Below are 7,434 nucleotides of genomic sequence, written 5' to 3' on the forward strand. Positions count from 1 at the left end.
TCTTTTTTTCTTCAATGAGCACTAATTTCAAATAAATAACTTCTAAAATATTACATAATGTAAATAAATGAAATTCCTAAATGTATACTTTTAGAAAATTAAAACTCAGCAGGCTAAATAAATAACACTTAACCACTCCAAATTATTGGAAAAAGATGTTTTCCTTTCCCAGTGAAACCTTGTAACTTAGAATTATCTGCTGTGAAAGTGACAATCTGTTAATAAAGGTTTACTTTTTCCCAGATTAAAAACACCTTCAAGGTTGTAAAATCAATAAAACAAGCAAGCTGCGATTATGCTCCTTTAACTTTATGGAAAACCAGCCAGCAGAATGGAACAAAAAATGGCGTTTACTTACACAGTCACAGAGGCAGGGACTGATTCTCTTTGACACTGGCCAGGCCAGATATTTAGATGACAAGAATGTCAAGCATTTTTTTTTTCAATCAAAACTTTTCTTCAAAGAAATTATATTCAGAACTTTGTTATCTTGAACTGGATGGAGTACAGTTTATTCACCAGGAGTCCTGTTGGTTGCTCTCAATCTCATTCAGGTAAGGCAGAAGGTCAACCAGATCTGCAGGACTCAGGGATCAATTAGAAATCACTGTGAGGAGAACCAGGGCATGCCAATCTTATCAGCTGTATTATTGGCTCACGTCCTGAGTTATTTATTATTCTCCTTACAGCACTGAGTTGGCTTAAAACAAACAAACAAAAAGATTTAATTTATTTATTTGAGAGAGAGAGAGAGAGAGCATGTGCACAAGTCAGGGATGGGGGGAAGGGCAGAGGATGAAGAAGAAGCAGATTCCCCACTGAGAGCCCTAGGTGGGGCTCAATCCCAGGATCCTGAGATCATGACCTGAGCCAAAGGCAGATGTTTAACCAACTGATCCACTCAGGTGCCCCATGAATTAGCTTTTAATTAGAAAAATATCATCACAGGATTTTGAGAGTTGAAACAATTTAAATTTTAAATGTAAAATAATTATTGAAAATATCAGTCATGTAGAAATTCATAAGACAAATAAATAAAGCTACCTTTCATCACCACTCTACAGTGTTTTGATTTTTGGTAATTATATATCATTGTTTCCCTACTCATGTTTTCCTTTCCTTCCCTGCTCATTGGGGAGTCTGCTTGTCCCTCTCCCTCTCCCTCTGCCCCTCACCCGGCTCATGCTCTCGCTCTCTCTCTCAAAAAAAAAAAAAAAAAGTTGGGCTATAGATTGAAGAGAGGTTTTACAAAAGGTTAAGGAATAACAATAAATGAGAAAGACTTAGTCACAATTAACTAAATAAATAATTGAATAAAATATCTAAGAATTGCACAAGATTCATTCATTTAATTGAAACCTAATTATATCTATTTTCATGTAAAGTAATTCCAGGGATAACATGATTCTTGTTATATGACTGAAGTGATTGACTTTTTTGCATCCAATATGGTCACTGGAGTTACTCTAGTGTTTTGAGCAGAGATGTACCAAATTATGGTGAGTGATGCCAGTAAGAATGTTCTAAATAGTTAATTTATCATACACAACAGCTTGGTGACCCAGTGCAGCCATAACTTTAAGACACTGTTTAGTAATAGGCTCTAGGAACATGCCATAGAATAGGGGTCTGCAAAGTATGGCCTATAGGCTAAATCCCACCTGCTACCTGCTTTTTGTGAATAAAGTTTTATTGGCAAACTGTCACGCTTAGTTGTTTATGTATCGTCTCTGGCTCCTTTCACATTACCACAGCACAGTTGTAGAGCCACAACACGAATAAAATACTATCAGCCCCTTTACAAAAAAGTGCCAATTCTACTTATAAATCATTCTTTGTGCCAAGATAAATTGTGAGAGACCGAAATGGGCAAAAGTTCACTGGGTTTCTTTTCAAAAGACTGTTGATTTTTTTAAACAGCTCCTTCTAGGTTATCTTAAAAAGAGAAAGGTATCATGTTTTTCTTTTTCTTTTTCTTTTGAATTTGATTTATCTTTTTATAGGCAAAGTTCAAAATATTTTATAGGATTTTGAGCCTTTTATTTTTCCTTTCCTGTGAACGCTCTCAGTATCTTTTGCTTACTTTTTCCATTGGTTTTTGGATATTTTTCTCTTCAGCTTGTAGGTTCCCTTTGTTTATTAGAGAAATTAATTATTTGTAATATAAAATTCAAATATTTTCCCCATTGGCAAATACACTCAATGCTTGACAAAAATTAGGAAGTTCTTATTTTTCTATGGTGTTAAGTGAAAGTTGCATTTTCTTTTTCTTTTTAAAGATTTTATTTATTTATTTGAGAGAGACAATGAAGAGAGAGAGAGAGCATGAGAGGGGGAAAGATCAGAGGGAGAAGCAGACTCCCTGGTGAGCAGGGAACCTGATGCGGGACTCCATCGCGGGACTCCAGGATCATGACCTGAGCCGAAGGCAGTTGCTTAACCAACTGTGCCACGCAGGCGCCCGCATTTTATTTTTCTTTGTAAGCTAACTGCTTTCCCAACATGAAGTTAATTTAAATATATAGCTATTTTTCATTTCTCTGTAGTTTTATGCTGTGAATCCCTGTCTGTGTCTTGTATTTTCTGTTCAACAGTATGACTTTCAGATTGAACAATATTGCTGTAGACCACTGGTGTCATTGTTTCTTCTGTCCAGTGCGTGTCTCCTGCCACACTTCTTATCCAGTTGTCCAGGCACCTGTTTTCCCAGATCTACTATTACAAGCAACACTGCCTCCCTTATAGATTTGCGCAGGAATGTGCAATAATGGGTCCTAAACTGTGTGTACCTGCTATACGTCGAGTCATGTGGGTGGCCTCTAAAGTCTGATGGCAGCCCCACCTGGTGGTAAGCATGCAAACAAGGACCTCAGCTTCAAGGAAATGAATTCTGTCAAAACCCAGAACAATCTGGGAAGGATGTTTCCCTAGAGCCTGCAGATAAAAACGCAGTCTGGCTGACACCTTGGTTTCAGCCTTGAAATATTCTTACTAGAGAAACTAAGCCACACAATGCTGAACTTCTGATACAGAACTATAAACTGGTAAACAGTTTCAAGTTCATAATTTCATGGTAATGTCTTACACAACAATAGAGAACTAAAGCAGGTCTTCTAAATGAGTATGTGCCTAATATTAAATCTTCAAATAAGTAAAAACTGATGGAATTCAAGAGTTATATCTATATATTATATGTATCTCTCTATATATCATATTTAATCTTATATGTCTATACATAAATATAGCTAGAGCTATATTATATTAAATCTAAGTATATATCTATATAATAAATATTAAGGAGTAACATTAATAAAAGTAGATAATTCCACAACGATTGTAGTAGCTTTTTAAGAGAGAAGTGCCTCTCAGGAAATGATAAGAAAATAAGAAAAAACACCACTAAAGATATGGAAGATCTGAGCAGCACAATCAACTCTAACCTCATGGTTTTGTTTTTTAAAGATTTTATTTATTTATTTGAAAGACAGAGAGAGAGAAACAGCACGAGAGCGGAAAGGGTCAGAGGGAGAAGCAGGCTCCCCGCTGAGCTGGGAACTGATGTGGGACTCGATCCCAGGACTCCAGGATCATGACCTGAGCTGAAGGCAGTTGCTTAACCAATTGAGCCACCCACGCGCCCAAACCTCATGGTTTTGTATGCAACTTCTAGTGACAGCATCATATTTGGATTTTAACAGTTATCTAAAAAGTAGGCTCTAGCAGAGTGCTATCAGCATGTCAGGGTAAGGATGCATTTGGCAAGTTTGAATACTGATTAATAGGTATTAACTGTCTAACTAAATACAAACTGTGAGGGTAGAAAATATTTCTAAATGAATGCATTATTTTGTATACCTTAATTTCAATGTGTACATATATCAATTAATTATATATCAAAAACAGATCTTTAATTCATATTTACAAGTGAGCTAAATATAATTTTTAGATTTTCTCATCAAGACAGGGAAGGAGGCCTAATATTTGGAATAGCCTAATATTTTTTCAGTCAGACTATCATTATGAAAAATCCATAGTAATATATTCCTTAAAAGAACTCAGCAGAACCTTGAATGTATCATACAATAAAAGACAAATTGCAGTGTGTTTCATGAATATATGGATGTCCTATATAAGCAAATCTATTAACAAAATATATAAGAATAACACTATCAATTCCCTATTATGATTAAAAGATTATTTTTATCAGATCCACTTAAACAATGTTGTATTAGTTCTCTAGGGCTGCGGCAACAAATTATCACAGAGTGGGTAGCTTCAACAACAGAGGTTCATTTTCTCATGGTTCTGGAGGCTGGAAATGTAAGGTTAAAGCATCCACAGAGTTGTTTCTTCTGAGGCTTCTCTCTTTGCTGTCTTTTCCCTATATTTTCAAATTCTCTTCCCTCTGTATGTATCTGTATCCCAATTTCCTCTTATAAGGACATCTGTCAAATTGCATTAGGTCCCACTCCAATGACCTTATTTAACCTTAACTACCTCTTTAAAACCCTATCTTAGTGACATTCTGTGGTGCTGGGGTTTAGGGCTTCAATATATGAATCTGGGAAGAACACAGTTGAGCCCATAATAACTGTCCTAATGAGGACGCTTATGTAATTGGAACCAAAGGATATTTACACAGAGATTGAAAAGAAGATAAACTAAACCCCTATAGAAGAGGACCTCAGGAAAGTCTACATTCTGTTTATCAGTCCAAATGTTACATTAGCACTATACCAATCACCATAAATTTTAACTTTTTCTTTCCAGATTGATTCAGATTGATTCAGATTAAGGTGGGAAAAAAGCAAACTCCAAATAGTGAAGGAACAATTGTACTTGCATCATTTCTAGGAACACTTAAGTGTATATTTTGTTTTCGAACATAATAAGAAATTTTCAAGTGGCAAATAACATCTACTCTTTTGACATTAAATTTTATTGTAGTCAGATGTTTCTGAAGTCATAGTTTGTTAAATCTGTGTTTTGCAGTAAGAATAACTCAAAGTTCTAATCTGAGCTGTTTTGTAGGATTCTTAGGCTGTGTGAAGCATTTTCTTACTAAGACCCCTATTGCAAGATACACAGTTGGCCAGAAGTTTGTGATGTTTAAAAAATCCCTTTTGATTTCAGGGAAATATTTTAACTTAACTTATTGTTCAGTGCTTTTTGGGATTCTTATTATATCCTAAAGCATTATTATAATTCAGTTGTTTTAGTACAAGATAGCTTTTAATTTTTGATGGAATTTTACAAAAACCATAATTTAGGGTAAGGAAAAGACAGACAATACGATTAGGCTTGGTTAAAGGAAGATTAAGCAGTGTGTTATACACTTTTAAATTACATCTTTCAAAAAAATGGTAATGCCTTAGAACCCAAGTACCCTTCCAATTTTAATATTTATGGCAGAGAATAAGAGAGACAACCTTGTGTTTTTTCCATGTCATTGTGAAGGAATCGCAGTATACATCACTGGGTCCACAGGGGACACGATGAAACAAAATTCTGGAGATAGAGGAATATTTTTAAAGTCTCTTACTGTGAATTTTGTGTAAAAGTAGCTTTCTATGTTATATTGTTGATTTGGTTTTGACTTGGGACCAGTATTTCTTTCTCCTAGATATGCGTCTTCTGTATGTAGTCGCTGTTTTTGAAAACTTATAAAACAAAATTTTCTTTAATATGCATTATGTCGAAAAGTGTAGGGTGGGTTGAATTTCCTTCTTTATTATGCAAAAGCAGTATATCATTGCATATTCCAAATTATCATTCCTCCAGAATTTCTGGCAGTCTCTTAGCCACTCCGAACATAAATTCAATAAAATACATCTCTCTTTATGTGGTCATCCTTAGGTTAAAAAACAAACAGACAATAAAATTCCAATGGAAGAAGCAAGTAGAAGTAAAAGGGATAAATATGAAATATAGTTCATAGGAGGCTGGTTGTGAAAAAAGAAACTGCTGAAGAGATGAAAATCAAAAACAATTTCAATTGTATGGAAAAGAAGGCATTGTTAACATTTTCTTTATAATTCAGTTTCTGTGGGGGAATAATGTGATGACTAGTGGAGATATCAACTACAATTTCCTAATGTAAACAGAGTTGAAATAAAATATTTTAGACCATGGTCATATATGCTTATGAAATTAAAGATTTGACATGTTCCACAAAGTCTGTAAGAAGTATTGATTCAACTTGGTTTTGCTTCCCCCCTCCAAGCTTTACTGATATATAATTGACATTTAACATTATACAAGCTTAAGGTGAACCATGTGTTGATTCGATACACTTATATGTTATAAAATTGTTACCACCATAGCTTTAGCTAACACCTGCCTCTCCTCACATAATTTCCATTTCTGTTTTGTGGTGAGAATGTTTGAGATCTACTTTCTCAGCGACTCTAAAGTATATAATACAGGATTATTAAGTATAAACACCAGCTGGACATTAGATGCCCAGAACTTACTCATCTTAAAACTGGAAGTTTGTATTCTTCCAGAATTCTTCCAGAAAGAGATCTCTTTCCTTTTCCCCCATTGCACCCCCCACTCCCTGGTAACCACCACTTTGCTCTCCGTTTCTATGAGTTTGGCTTTTTTAGTTGCCACATACAGGTGATATCATACAGTTTGTCTTTGTCTTTGTTTTTTTGCATTTTAAGGTGCATTTTATGTTTCAAAATACTGTTGATTTTTAAAGTTGTTTAAATTGTTCATAATAATGTGTTCTTATTTCTGAAAAATAAGTATGTATTTTGAAATTACTGAGATATTTGTTCTTCTAGAAAGTATACTGAGAAGTTTGGTACATTTGCTATTAGGCATAGATAGCACACACTTTTGAATAATCATGAATGTTCTAGTAAAGATGATACAGGACTAATGTAGGGCCTTGAAATATTTAAATGCATAAAATATGGTTAGTGACTGAATTCATGTATCAATAAATTGTAGAATATTCAGGAAGCTTTGATTGCTTTCTCTTTTCTGAAAAATTAATATCAAAGCAATATAAATAAACATCAATATAAAATGGAGATAATTTTCACTTTATAGAAATAGGGTATTTTAATAAAAATCATATATATGTATGTGTGTGTATATATATATACACACACATATATATACTTTTTTAAAGTAGTCTCTACACCCAATGTAGGGATCGAACTTACAACCCTGAGATCCAGAGTCACATGCTCTACCAACTGAGCCAGCCAGGTGTCCCTTTAATAATGATCTTTAAATAACAGGTGAAGGGATTTGTATAGTAGAAATTAAAGTCACTGGAATAATCTCTTTCATGTTCATTAGATTTTCAGTGGACACTAGTAGTACATTTATCCTCCATATTTCCATAGAAAATAGAGTTCTTCTGTATAGCCTTAGACTATTGATAAGAGATCATTAGAAATGACTCAGTACAAATCT

General features: G+C 34.3%; 1 non-coding gene across 1 annotated transcript; it reads right to left on the reverse strand.

Moving 5' to 3' along the window:
* Window positions 1-7,153: 7,153 nt before the first annotated feature.
* On the reverse strand, window positions 7,154-7,226 carry TRNAQ-CUG (transfer RNA glutamine (anticodon CUG)). The gene has a single exon. It is a non-coding gene; the product is annotated as a tRNA-Gln (tRNA).
* Between the last annotated feature and the right edge of the window lie 208 nt (window positions 7,227-7,434).

Source organism: Eumetopias jubatus, unplaced genomic scaffold (assembly GCF_037043125.1).
Source record: "Eumetopias jubatus isolate StellerSeaLion01/CBP00866 unplaced genomic scaffold, mEumJub1_p1.0 scaffold_5, whole genome shotgun sequence".
In the NCBI taxonomy this organism is placed as follows: Eukaryota; Metazoa; Chordata; class Mammalia; order Carnivora; family Otariidae; genus Eumetopias; species Eumetopias jubatus.